The sequence below is a fragment of the Mustela lutreola genome, chromosome 8, assembly GCF_030435805.1.
Source record: "Mustela lutreola isolate mMusLut2 chromosome 8, mMusLut2.pri, whole genome shotgun sequence".
NCBI classification, from domain to species: domain Eukaryota; kingdom Metazoa; phylum Chordata; class Mammalia; order Carnivora; family Mustelidae; genus Mustela; species Mustela lutreola.
The window spans coordinates 92,441,059-92,455,816 of NC_081297.1; the positions used below are offsets into that span (position 1 = coordinate 92,441,059).

Sequence of the window (14,758 nt, forward strand, 5' to 3'; positions counted from 1 at the left end):
AAAGTGTTGATAGCCAACTGTTGGAGACCAACTAAGACTGATAGAGATTTATACAATGTCTGATTGTCAAGTTTATAATTCTCCTTAGTAACCCAGGAAGCATGTGTAAAGAAGGTTGAGTAATGATAGACCACAGTAAAGCCTCTGCCCTCAAAAACTTCATAGTTTAATTGACCAATGTTCTGTCTTAAAGCCTCTGAGTTTCTAAGCTCCCTGTAGATACGAGCAGCTGAGTTCTAATTTATCTTATCGAATCTGTGTTTTTCAGATCATTTCTAAGTACCGAGCCCAGTGTTTGGAATATATGTTGGTTAAGTGAAACTGTCAATATGGAATCAAGTGCTAGAGGGAGAGGCTGTGCTTTTATTTTTAAGAGTGACTAACAGCACATGAAGTAACTTACCTATAGAGGAATTACACTGGTTTTCTCTTCAAAAACCATGTAGGCATGAGGGGAATAGAAAGTGAAATACTTAAAGTTATGGGAAAACCACACCTCCAACCACCAACCTAGAATTCTATATCCCCAAATTATCTTTCAAAACTGAAGGAGACATAAAGACTTTCTGAGATAAAACAATGACAATACCAAAAAATCTTTAAAAAAAGAACACAAAAAAACAAGGACGGCACCTCACTGGGAATTTGTCACCCATACACGTGCCTGAAAGAAATGTTAAAAGAAAGATGATTTGTAAATATTCCAGTCCGTGGCTTGTCTCTTTATTTTTTTTTAATTGTGTTTTTTAGCCTATTTTTATTGGCTTAAATATTTTGCTCCCAAAACTTGATGCCAAAATATATTGTGCTTTGACTATTTTTGGAAATCTTATCTTTGAAATGACCATTTTCAGTAAAGCTTATTTAAAATCTTAGATATGCCATGAATAGGCAGGGGGAGAAATCAGGTTACGTTGTAAAAATCAGTGACACAGACTGCTGGCAACCACCTTGAGTTTTGGAGCAAAAATGGCCTGGAAAAGTTGTCCTGCCCTGGACTGAAATGTCCAAGTATCTATACCCCACCTTGATCACTCCTTGGTTGTGGGGCTCCCTGGGAAGGGTGTGACCTTCAGCATGGTGGCTTGCTGCCCCTGAGGCAGCCCCTCAAAAGGCTGATTGCTCAAGGCTGTTGTTGACTGTGCTTCCAGACTCTCAGGCAACAAATCATTCCTTTCTTTCTTTCTTTTCTTTTCTTTTTTTTTTTTTAAAGGTTTTATTTATTCGAGGGAGAGAGATAGAGAGGGAGCAGAAGTGAGAGAGGAGAGAGAGCATTAGTGGAGGGAGGGGCAGAGTGAGAAGGAAACTTTCCGCCAAGCAGGGAGTCCAGTACAACTTGGGGCTCCATCCCAGGACCAGGAACAACAACCTAACTGATGAAGTTCTAGAACCTAGGTGAGGTTTGGTGGGCTGAGGTCCGGAGCCGATGACCAAGAAAGAATTCTTGAGACATCTTTGGTGCAAAATGGTGGTTTATTAAAGCACGGGGACAGGACCCGTGAGCAGGAAGAGCTGCTGCTGCCCCGGGTTGTGAGGGTCGGCATGTTATATGCCCTGCTGTTGGGGGAAGGTGAGGGGAAGGGAGGTGTCAGTGGAGTTTCATATGCTAAAGAGGGCCTACAAGGTGCCAGGATGTTCCAGGCCTGCCAGAGGCCTTGCCCTTGCTGCTGGATCAATGTTGTCTTTAGACCAGCCGTTAACATTAAGATAGTTGGGAGACTTTTTGGTGGGGTGTCACAATCCTGCTATCAATCGTCTTTGTTAGTGAGATTTAGGACATTTGTAAGCCAAGGGAGACTCCTGTCTAGCAGGATTGTGAGCTCTGCAAGTTAACTATTTGCTTATTGCTCATGGCAGTCTGGGCTGCCTGAGGGATGCTACACTTATGGAGGGGAAAGGGTGAAGAGGGGGTGCAAGGCGCCAGCTTTTGCTTTGTCCTCAGCCAGCCTCCTGCTCCCTCATCATAACCAAAGTCAGATGCTTAACAGACTGAGCCACCGAGGTACCCGAACAAACTACTCCTTGCAAGGGGTATCTGGGTGACACATCTCCAGATTCACCTCAAATCTCTAAGCCTGGGATCCATTTTGTGGTAAGAGGCCCTATAAATAGGGGGGTAGAGGGCTGTAATGAATCTGTGTATGTGGACAAACCCGATTTCCCTTACAAGAGCCACCTGCAAAGCAAAGTGCTTGAAAGCAGAGCTCAGGGGAACAGGTTAAAAAATAATAATAATAGCAAATATATAAAGTCTTCGATTTTAAGGTTCTTTTGTATTCAAGTCACAAAGTGTAAATATCAGACTTGTATTTTCATGTAAGGTATATGCTGTCCTCAAGTAGGTATGGTACTGTTAGGAGAAATGCTTGACCTGTTGAGTTTAGTTAATGACTCCACACCCTGGAGAATGCCCCTGATTATTATTGTGTTTTTGTAACATCCACTGTGGTTCTTTGCCTGAGAACAGATTACCTTTCTATGCATTAGCAGTCAATATTATTAAAAGGGCCACTGCTGTCATTTCTTTAAGCTTCATCTCTTGGACTGTTACGAGTTTGGCACAGGGTACTGTATAAATTATATATGTGTGTTTACCCCCAAATAGCTCTCTGGTTTGAAAATGGAATCTATGAATTGGCTTCTGTGTCTTTTTTAAGAGTTATTACCATGGGGATGAATAGTCTGCTTATTAGCTCTGTGGTTGGCGTAATTCTTCCAGGTTGGGTCACCTGAGTTTTCCTACTACACTTTCGGCCACAGTTAAATTTTCACCACTAAAAAGCATAGTTAGAATGCAAAACTAGTTGTTTAGTAGAATTAGTTACATCAGTGTTTTTAATCTGTTGATCATTTCCTTTTATGCTAACTAGCAGGAGTTTATTCATTTCACAGTTTTAAACTTTTCCATTGCAGTCAGAACTGTGGGGGGTTATTATCCTGTACTGCAGTTGTTAACTTTTCATCATTTGTTGAAGCATTGTGGGGGAGAAAGAAGAAAACCAACAAAAACACCATGATGAAGGAAACTAGGCTTATCCATTCTTAATTTTACTGAGGCAACATTGCATATGTTGCATATAGTTTTCTTTACTCTATTTGCATAAGCAAGGAATCAGTTGTCAGAAACCTGTAGGTTTCTACAGACGTTAAAAGAAACGTTAAGTTGTTTCACGTAGGTTTACAATATAAAACAAGAATGAGAAGGGGTGAGTACACAGCAGAACAGTGAACTGGGAATGGTGATTTGTTGATTGGAGATGGATACGTGTACACACACACACACACTCTCACCATGTTTTTCTTTTTTTTTTTTTTTAAGATTTTATTTATTTATTTGAGAGAAGACAGTGAGAGAGAGCATGAGAGGCCAGAAGGTCAGAGGGAGAAGCAGACTCCCCATGGAGCTGGGAGCCCGATGCGGGACTCGATCCTGGGACTCCGGGACCGTGACCTGAGCCGAAGGCAGTTGCTTAACCAACTGAGCCACCCAGGCACCCACACCATGTTTTGCCAAATGTCCAAACTGGATATAATGAGGATTTCCTACCTGGGGTCAGTGCCCCAATAGCAAACCCAGCTTTAGGTGTTTAGAAGTCAAATCAGCCCAGAAAATAGAACACAGGTGCCACAGGCTTTGTGAGATTTAAACAGTAAAACTATTTTCTTGTGTGTAATTCAGATTTAACTATACAAATTATAAGATTTCCTGAATGGAATGATGATTTAAGAGAGCTTAGTAAATTTCAAACCCTGAGGAAAATATCGCTTACTGAATTACAGTCTTTCTTATCGATTTAATAATTTAAATTTAAGAAGTCATAGATGCAACAAAGTTTAAATTAGTTCTGGTTATGATATATCCATACGTCGTCCTCTCTAACCTATGACTCTCAGTAATCGAAATGATTTTCCATTTAGTTAGTTTGAATTGAAGAGCTTTTCTCTCTTTCTTTTACTTCTACATTATTGATCTAATTATAATAATTTCTGCTCCTAGGAGGACTGTGTGATTTCATTTATACCTAATGTAGTACACATTACGTAATAGGCACTCAGTAAATATTTATTTGTTCTTTTAGGAGACAAGGAGTGGCAGGATGGTTAATCACCAACTTATATTAAATAAATTGAAAGGTAAAGCTTTACATTGTTACTTCAAAACCTGCCTCTTACTACCATTTCACTGTTGGGAGGAATGCCCACTGTATCACTAATGTGTGTTCAGCAAGAAAGCATCTTGTGTGTGTGTGTGTACTGACCTACATACATATGCATTTCTCTTCACTCATTGCTGTCACTCCATAGACAAACAGGCTTTTGACAAAACCTGGCACTTCCCTCTTGACTGTTTTTCATAAATCCACCTGGCATGTATCACTGTAGAACTTTTGTTCAAGTTCTTTTCCTGGACTTTGGCACATATTTGAATTCTACTGAGCCAGTGCTGCCTTCTCCAGGTGATTTGTTTTTAAGATGTTTTTTTCCTGCCAACCACGGGGACTGAAGTTTATATCCCATAGGTGAATATGAAATTCTCACTTCCCTCCTAAAACCCATGATTCTGTCATCCCCAGCAGTAAGGATCCCTCTTGTTTCTTGCTGTTTTCTGTTTGTATTCTTTTCAACTTGTCTTTCATGTTACAGAAACAATCCTTCTAGGTTTATCAGGCTCTTTAATTTTTATTGTGGTGTTATCTTCAGAGAATCAACTCCCCACAAAGCCTTTCTATCCTTATTGGAAAAGAAGTGGCAGTTCACTTCCTGAAACCTTTCTTTTTATTCAGTTTTTATGACTGACTGACTGACTCCTCACTGGCTATCATATTAAAGGCTTCTGATCTTTTATTTATATGTAAGTATGATTTTATTAGATTTATGCTGTGTTCAATGTCTATACATATACCTGTGTTACTTGTATGCTTTTAGTATATGTATGTAGATCTGTAAAACAGATTAACTTCAAGGGCAAACTCTATTTAGTATGTGTATCTAAATCTCTAATACAAACTAAAGGGTAAGTTCCCTATTTTTTTAAAATTTTTATTTATTTGTTTGACAGAGATCACAAGTAGGCAGAGAGGTAAGCAGAGAGAGAGAGAGAGAGGAGGAAACAGGTTCCCTGGCGAGCAGAGAGCCCGATGTGGGGCTCCATTCCAGGACCCTGGGATCATGACCTGAGCTGAAGGCAGAGGCTTTAACCCACTGAGCCACCCAGGCACCCCCAAATTCCCTATTTTTTATGAACCAGTCAGCCTATTGAAGGGTTCGGGGCAGGCTGCCCCAAAATATGCTGCTTTGGCACATTGATTATTGTGAATTAAAGTCACTTAAGAAATAGCCTTAAGGACACTGACTCTCTTCTCTTGCTCTGAAAGCAGGAAATAAATTCCCCATGTGAAGAAGGGTTACCCTTCTTGCACCTGGAGGGTAAAAAGCATCCTTATTGCCAAAGAGAGGGAATTCAAGTCTGAGAAGGCTGCATAAACAAACCTTGTTACTACTTCTTTACTAATTTCCTATCCTAAGCCTAAACCCCTTTGTCTTATCACTTCCTCACAAATACATTCTTTCTTTGTCTAAAAGATATAAAAGCTGCCTGTTTCTGGTTACTTCTTTGAAACTCTTTTTTTCTGTGAGCTTCCTTACGTAAGAATTAATTTTGTTATTCTCCTGTTCATCTGTTTTATGTCAGTTTAATTATTAGACCGGCCAAAGAGCCTGGACGGGGACAAAGCAAAAGTTTTCCTTTCCCCTTTACTACTACGTGTGATGAACTTCCAACAAAAGTTTAAGACATTGTTGACAGAGCTTATGAATTTTTAAAATTCATATTTTCCCCCTCATTTGTATTTTTTCCCATCATCCATCTCTCTGTTCTTTGGTGGTGAGTCAGTGAGCTGTTGCAGTGAGATTTCTACAAATCTGATGTCCAAGGTGAGTACCGATTAGTGGTTGAGGCACCGTATGACTAAGAGTCACTAGTGTAACCCCATTGAATAATTTTTGATAAGGTAACAAAAGTACAAGAATTAGAAGGAGTAATGCAAGTGAAAGTGCTATGTAAACAAACTATAGCATGTGTGCGTACACACACTCTCTGGCAATGATATCAGTCCTTGCAAAGCTTGTGGTAGAGATGAAACATGTTGCTGCTGTAATTACTGACAGTTCCCATAAATGAATACAAATTGGTATAGAGATCTAACATGCAAGTAGAAGATCTGCTGGCTTATCATAATTTATTGGCATGGATCGTTGGGCTAGTGGTATTCTAACTGAATGCAGAATACTGTTTGTTCTTGAAATGAACAAAGTATTTTTCATGTTCCCTAACAGGATATCTAAGTGATCTTTTGTTTCAGTATTGAATTTTATTTCATTGTTAAGTGAATCAAAATGTTACAAACGGAACTAAAGACTCATTATTTTAATGCATCTTATCCTATTTTAATTTTGGGGGGGACCTTGAGGATTAGATTAATAGGTTTTAACAAGAAAGCAATATCTATTACTTGCAGATCCTGAGTTGTCTGTAAACAAGCCCTTTTACAAAATGGAGCAATGCCAGCAGAATCTGTGTGGGAGTTATGTGTATGTATATGTCTTTCTAAAAGAACTATAAAAATCTGAAAATCCATGTAAGTGACTTTTTAATATGTACTTACTATAGCACAGCAGCCAAATTTTAAAATAGAATTATAGTTGACTTGAATTAATTTTTGTATTTAAAGATGTAGAAAACTTCTGACAAAATTTATTAACAAAAGAAGCTGTCTTGTTCTTTCTGCATCTTAGTCTTCTCTACTGTTGAAGTCCATTAATGGAGACTTTTTGTGGGATTTAAAATATATCTTACACGTCAAGTGCACAGTTGATCTTGGGGGTCTGAGATGTGGATTAGATGTTGACATCAAGTTCTGAAAGTTTATAAACCTTAGGGACTGACTGGGTTATATTTTGATTTCTTATTAAGAAGCTGTAGAACTTTTCTGTTGTGTGAATGAATACTGTAATACTCAAAGTCAATAGGAAATAAAGAAAGAATTACAATAAGAATCCTTATATAAATGAAGTGATGCTTTAATACTAGTACAGTCAACATATTGATTGTCTTAAAAATTGAAATGTGTGTTTGCAGTAGAAATTAAGGTGTGCCCTCTTTAAGATGGAAAAGGTGGCATTAGGTTAATATGTAAAATGATCTTAACTTGGGAGTTACCCAACAGGCACTTTTGGTTTTGGATTAAATGTAACTAGAATAGGGGTGCTTGGGTGGTATAGTTGCTTAAGTGTCTGACTCTTGATTTTGGCCCAGGTCTTGATCTTTAGGGTCCTATTCACTTGTCCTGGAGGCTGCTTGAGATTCTCTCTCTCCCTCTGTTCTGCCCTCTCCCCCAACCCATGCATTCTCTCTCTCTCAAATAAATAAAGCTTAAGGAAATAAGTATAATTAGAATAATCTAGGCAGGTATATAGAAAGTATTGACATATGTATCAGATTTAAAAAAGAAACACAAATTTGGTTGTTAATTTAGGGAATAATGTCTGCCATTATTGAGAGTACTGACAGACCTAACCTGCTACTTTTTTTTTCTTTTAAGATATAGCTTTAGAATAGGTCTATGTTATGTTTTCTAAGTTAGAACTTGACACACTGATAACATAAATGCAAGGTGTATGTTTATTTTGGTCTAGAGGAAAAATGTATGTTTATGCCTTACACAAACAATAAAAAAATCTATTCTGACAACTAACAGAATGAATCCTGTTGATCTAGAAGAAAAGAAAAAGGTGAAAAATCAGCAAGAAAAATTTTAAGTTATGGGCAAAGTGTTTTAATGAGGGATCCCTGCTAAACTAAGAATTGTGTAAAAAAAATTTCTCTGTGAAATTGAGATAGATTTTTACAAGTGATATACATGCAGCTTCGGTGAGAGTGAAGTGTAGTGTCTGTGGAGTGTAGGGGCGGAAAAAGTTTACCTGAACCAACTTAGGTCTCTGGCTGGATCTGCAAATTAAACTGACAGAGATTAATAAGAGAAAAGAACATAGATTTATGTAAGAAGTTTTTCATGAGGTAGGAGCCTTCTTACAGAAGAAACGAAGGAGTCCTGAGTATTTTTATCTATGTTTGATGAAGAGTGACAAATCATGGAGGAATATGCTAGAACAAAGCGTAGGGGGTAAGTATAGTAAACTGAGGGAAACTTAGCAAGACCTGTTTTTTCTGGTTCTTCTCAGTGTCCCTTGGTCTTCAGAGATAAGGATACTCCTATCTTTCTGGTGAATGGAGGGTATCTTTGACACAAGGATTTTGTGATTTGTTTCAGGAGAGAAGCACTAGGGAAGGTCAAAATGACCATCCTGTCTCAAACCCCTTTAGCTTAAAATACTCAGTAGCAGAGGTGCCATATTTTGGGTGGTATGTCCTGAACCATGTCATTTGTTCCCATCTGAAACTTTGCCAACTGCGATCTAGAAAATGATATAGTGGATTATCCTGTAGCCCATTGAACCAGTTTCTCCATCCTGGCCCTTTCTATGGAGACCAAAAAAAAAAAAAAATAAGTTAAATAAGTTTAATGGTTAATGGTTATTATATGTGCTGCCGAAGCGAGCACAATGGTTAATGGTTAGAACAAACTATAAACATGGTTGAATCCAGAGGGCAGTTAGTCATAAAGAATATTTATAGATACTTGACTCAAAGCATCTATAGATAGCATGAGGGCAGATGGTAGTAATCTGGCAGGTTTTCCTGGTTTGTAGTGTGAATGTCTCTGTGATGTTATCAGGTGCTCTGGTGAACTTTCTGAGTGGCCCATAGAGCAACAGGCAGGAAGGCTGTGATTTCTTTGAGTATGATATCAGGTTGTCCAGCTTCAACTTGCAGGGCTTTGGGAAAGAGGCAGTTTTAATTTTTAGTGATTCTAAGTCAGAAGGATGGGAGAAAAATTGGAAGCATTAGTTTGGAGAATTGTGGCTAGGAAACTGGAGGAAATCAGGGTCTGACACCTTTTAGATAGATAACAAAACCTTAAGGATAGTGAAGAGAACTAGAATTTAATACCCGTGTGGATATACCCTAGTTTTCCATTGAAACTTAATTTTCATGTCTTCAGTCACCCCCATTTCAATCAAAGATAATTTAAGTAAGACAAATTTGCAAAATAAGTCTCATTTCATTAACTTGACCTGGTTATTTATGTCAGTGCTCAAGAAGAATGATTCACCATATATGCTTTTTAAAAGTCATATTTGCTGGAACTTCTAATGAGGAACCCAGATGATACTTTTAAGGCATGTATTTTAAGGCATGGAACACTGGGTGTAGTGCATAAACAATGAATTTTGGAACACTAAAAAAAAAAAAAAGGTAAAAAAAATAAATAAAAGTTTCTTGAGGCTAGGACACTAAGTCAGTGAGCCCTCATCAGATTTTGCCTGCAACACTTACAGATGTGGGTGAATTTCTCTCTTCTTGAGGTCCCCCAAATATCCTGAGGTTCGTAGATTCTGCTAGGAAGTGACCTTCCTTACTTTCCTATTAGGTAGAAATCCTATAAGTAAGCCACTGGGCAGTTTTTAGAAGGGACGCTTCATAAGCTTTGGTTCTTTAATGCCAACCTTACTTCCTTAAAGCTGTCCAGTCTTATCAGATTCTGTGCATGTCATTCTCAAATATGGCATTCCAGTCAAAGTCTTTCTAATACAACCAATGTTTACAATGGTTTCCTGTTACAAGGAGGAAAGACGCTTATTGAACTTATGCAAATAACTATATTGCCACGAAAATAATAAGATGTATCTATATACATATAACTGGTGAGTGTTTATCACATTTCTTTTTTGACAGTCTTTCCCATGTAATTTACCGTACCAAATAAACCTAATTATATTAACATCACTCTTTTATAAGAGGAGACACAAATCCTTTGAGATTTTCTGAGGGCCCCCTGGGAAACTTTACCATCAATTTGACCTCAAAGACTTTGGGAATTTTGTCAAAAATACCGACAGGTTTGACCAAATGGGATCACAGATGACTGTACAAATAATACTCAGTTATCTATTTAACGAAAGTGAAAAAAGATTTTAAAAACAAATACAGAAATTTTCTCCATTTTAAAATGGAGAAAACTCAGTTTTCTTAAGTAATCAAAGACCCAATAAAGATAGCATGAAGCACAGGGAATTATTCTAAGACAACATACAAGATAGATTACTTAAAAGGTAAAGAAAACTCAAGAAATATGGTGTTTTTTAAAGCTGTTTATTACTTAACTGCTTTTTTATACTATGCTGTGTCCTGTACATGCATTATTTCATTCAGTGTCTCTGAAGAAGAAACTATTATTTTCATTTCGTAGACAAGTGAACAGACTTCGTAGAGTCACTTGGCCAAAGTCATTTGGGCTGTCAATAACAGCACTGGTATTTGTACCAGTTTTACATATGAATCTGGGTTGTTTACAATTATATTCCCGTCGCCTGCATTAATGATTTGCTTCAGGTCATGTGACTAAACTATAGAGGAGGAGAGAAGTTAAGCTTTTAGATTTCCAATCCATGGCTCTTTTGACCATCACATTTAACCTCTTGACCTAAGTTTATTGGATCTGTTTTCCATGGCTCCATGTCCTGAATACAAACCTATTAGATACTAATGTTAGAGTTGTCACTGCAAGGTCTTGAAACTCTACACTAAACAAAGATTGAGAACAAGTTTGGAGGATCAATATTTCATTCACTGAAAATAAACTTGAAAGTAATTCTTACTATTTTGCCCAACCAGGGTAAACTTTCATTGTATTAACTCTTCAGCCAAAGGTACCATATCGTTATATATTCTTTTGCCTGTGCAAACTCTAGTCCAGTGGTATTTATCAAGTTAAATCACTTTTAAAATGGATATAACCTCTGGCACTTTCCTGTCAGTGTATCACTGTGACATTCAGCTTCGGATCCTGTTGTAGGTTCGCTGCAGTGTCTTGTCTTTCTGTGACTACAGTTCTCTGTGCAGCCTGTCTAATGGGAGTGTCCTCTCCCACCCCCACAGACTGACAACATGTGAGCTTCAAGGATCACTGGATGTGCAAATTTAATTGCAGGTTTTATTTTTGAAGGATGACATAAGCTATGTCATTCTAACAGCAATTTATACAGCTTTTTCTAAACTGCTGCTCTGAAAACATGTATTTCATTCTGTCTATTGTCATGCTTCCCGATTTAATTTTTCAAGGCGGCTTGCTCACTTAGCTTGCTCAAGTGTATATAGGATGATTCTTTAAAGTATTTCAGTAGGTAGATGCTTTGAAATTAAACTTGGGCATTTCTCCTGATTTTCGGATAAGATAGTACCTTATGAGTGTTTGGAGTTCATGTTCTGTATTTGCTGATTTGCCCCCCTCCTTCCTCCGTGACTTTCTTCCCAGTGCTCTAGCACATGATTGTACTTTTTAGGAGAGGGTCTCATTACCTAGCTAATGTGATAATTTCTTGACTGTATTACAGAGTTATGATTAAAAAAGATACTCTGGAAAGGATTAGTAGTCTTAAATGAAATGCCTTTTTCTTTACAAATGGCACTTAAGAATCCAGAAGCAGCCCATGATTTTAATAAAACTAAGTAGTCCTTTCATTTTTTTTTCTTTTTTGTAGAGTTTGACGTTTTGTGCACAGCACAGGTTTGGGAGATATTTTTAAAAATGGTGTTTTACAGGGAACACCCTGTCAGTTCTTTTGATGTGCATTCACTGAGCCAATTGGAATGCTGGCACCTCTGGAGTCAGGTGAAATGAGGAAGCTCTGAGTGAAATCTTAATAATGATAGGAAATACTGGTACAATATGCTGAAAGTTTCTATTTTTCCTGCCTCCCAGAAATTCTTTTTACTTACTGTGCTTTGGCAGAGTTCATTTAAATCAGAATTTTTCAGCATAAATTGAAGTTTCTATGAAAAGTGTTGTTTCATAATTTGTGATGTGAATTGACAATGTCCTCATCAGCAACTACTACTTTTTCCTTAGTTATCATAGATTTCCTGACTATTCGGTGATTTTTTTTTTCCTGAAAATTTACCATTTTATGTTGAAAAGTGTAAAACTGCCATTTATTATGTTTTAGCCAAAATCTAATTAAGTAGATTTTCTGTTTTTAACTTTGAACTATGTAAACGTTCTAGAATAGACCTGAATGAGACCTTTCAAATTTGTCTCATTGATCTCACATTTTTACAGGTAATGAAATGGAGGCCAAGAGAGGTTAAATTACTTGCCCAAGGTTACAGAGCTATTAAGTGGCAGACTTGGTGCATAAACACCAGCCTTCAGTTTCTTAGTATTGAGGTCTTTAACTTTTCTACTTGTCTTTGGTTATAGGACATGAACAGAAGTGAGAAATCGCTTTTTTCTCCACCATTAAATTTTTTTTTTCTTTTTGAATGTGATGGCCAAATAAGAGTGTGACTTACTGGAACTGTGTGGTAAATAGTGGGTTGAAAATGACATTTAAAATCCATAAACAAATGAATTTCTGTGGTGTTTCCCAGAGTGTAGACCTAAATTTTGCCAGTTTAAGGTGAAACTACCATTTACCCTTATTTTACCTAATTTTGCAGTTCATTTTTCTCAGAATTAGTATTTCCCTAACTTAAGAGTATCAAGCCATCTGTAGGCTTGAAGATTTAATTATGCTACCACTCTTCTAAATAACTTATGTTAAGAATGAATATTATTGGTCCTACTGTGTATATTTATTCATTCCAAGAAGTGTCCATTATATATTTTTTTTGTTTGTTTTTTTCCACCTTTAATCCAGATTCTGTGTCCAAACAGTAGCTCCAAAATGATAATGACTCATTCAGTCTTTTTTCATAAGAACCAGTTGGTTCTTCATCTCATTCACATGTCATGCATATTTGTTCTATTGCCTATAATGTATTAATAATTTTATATTATTCTCACCAAATATGAATTATATTGCACTGCTACTTCATCTCTAGGTAATTTGTAAAGCATTTGGTTGATTGTTCTACCCATATGAATTTAGCCTAGCTTAACTTGTATGTAATCGATATTTGGCAATATGCAATTTAGAATTTAGAAACTTCTTTTGGATTCTCGTATTAGTAACTTACTAGTTTCTTTTTTACATTAAAGGAGTTATAAAGTCAGAAAGAGTAGAAGGAGTGATTTACAGAAGACGAAGCAGATGGTGGTTTTTAGGAGAGGAAGTAATGAAAGACAGGCGAGGAACTGTGATTGAACTGAAGATGTACAGGAACTGAGAATGAAGGAACTGAGAGTGAAGTTCTGTCATGTGTCCAAGGTGAATGCATTGTGACACTTTGATCCATTCTGCTTGCCTGCCCTAATAACATATGTTAATGACTTCCTGTCCTTTCAGATCCAATGGTCTTACTTGACACGTTTTGCTATAGCTTATCTTGTCTGCCTCTGTATTTATGGTTACAAAGTGTGGAATGTAGGACAAGGTTACCAGTAGAGAGGTGTGGGTGTCCAATTTCCAGCTTCCTTCAGTAGTTACAGGGAAACCTGCAGCAACTAAATCTACTGTGTTCCAAATATATTTCTCATAGCTACGTCTGGTAAACTGCCCTATTGTAGAAGGGCGAGATGATCAACAAATACTCGTGAGCCTTGCTTAGATTGGTCCCATGTCTTTGGCATCCTCGGTGTGCCTATGAGTGAATGTGGTTTTAGTCCATTCAGTTTTTTATTAGTATTCTTTATAACGATTAGTTATATACCAACTTGAACCAGATTGATCTTTTATAAAGCTGTCATTAACATCTTTACTGATGGTTTAGAACCAAAAGGTATATCAAAATTCTGTTACTTGGACAAATACAAGCAAGGCTTTGGGATATTTGTTGATTCCCTCACTGCTCTGAGAGAGGGAATTTATCAGAAGTAGCCATAAGAAATATTATATATTTCTTATATATAGATTTGGTTGCTGCACATTTTTCTAGGACTGTTGAAGGAACCTGGAAATTGCATACATACATCTCTATTGGTAACCTTGCTCTCCAGCTGGGAATTAAATGTACCACTGAACTGATTATTAGGAAAATGATTGTCTTAGAAGTATCAATGGCCTGTGTATAAGCCGCAACATATTTGGCATTTAGCAAACCCATTGACCTAAGAAATGATATCTTTAAAAAAGATGGGTCAGAATCGGGATACCCCGTAGGATCCCTGTTTGCTTTCAAGTTCAGCGAGACAATTGAAATGTGTTGGAATTTTGTGATTATACTGTTTATTTTGAAAAAGACTTTCCCTTGTGCTGCTGATCTCACCAAACAAATATTAGCACTTTCCAGCATTCTCCTCATTGGTTTCAAAGCTTTATTATTTTTCTCTTCTCACTCCTTTAATAGTGCTGCCCCATATCCTGTCCTTTTTGTTTATGATGCTCTTCTGTTGCAGTCTGGGGTCCTCAGGATACAAACTCTGAGATGGAAACTAGTGTGCTGGAAGTTTCTTAGAAAGTGCTCTTTGGATCAACCCCTGTGGAGGGGAAGGGAGAAACCAGTATTGGGCAGAAGGAAAGTTAGGCTATTGTGCAGTGGTTTTTTTGTTTGTTTGTTTTTGTTTTTTAGGTTTTTAAAATTTATTTGTCAGGGGGGGAAAGAGAGAGAGAAAGAGAGAGAGAGAGAGAGTACACAAGCATGGGGAGCAGCAGGCAGAGGGAGAAGCAGGCTCCGCATTGAGCAGGGAGCTTGATGCAG

General features: G+C 37.4%; 1 protein-coding gene across 3 annotated transcripts in view; it reads left to right on the forward strand.

The window, feature by feature from the left end:
• The window catches only part of EPS8 (epidermal growth factor receptor pathway substrate 8), a 180,867-nt gene that overhangs the window by 64,170 nt on the left and 101,939 nt on the right, over positions 1–14,758 (forward strand). The window contains exon 1 of one of the 3 annotated variants that reach the window (XM_059185965.1): positions 4,099–4,134. The exons of the other annotated variants lie outside the window; for them this stretch is intronic. The gene's annotated coding sequence lies outside the window, so the exon portion shown is untranslated. Of the gene's footprint in view, positions 1–4,098; positions 4,135–14,758 lie in introns of those variants that run through there. 3 annotated transcript variants of the gene reach the window in all.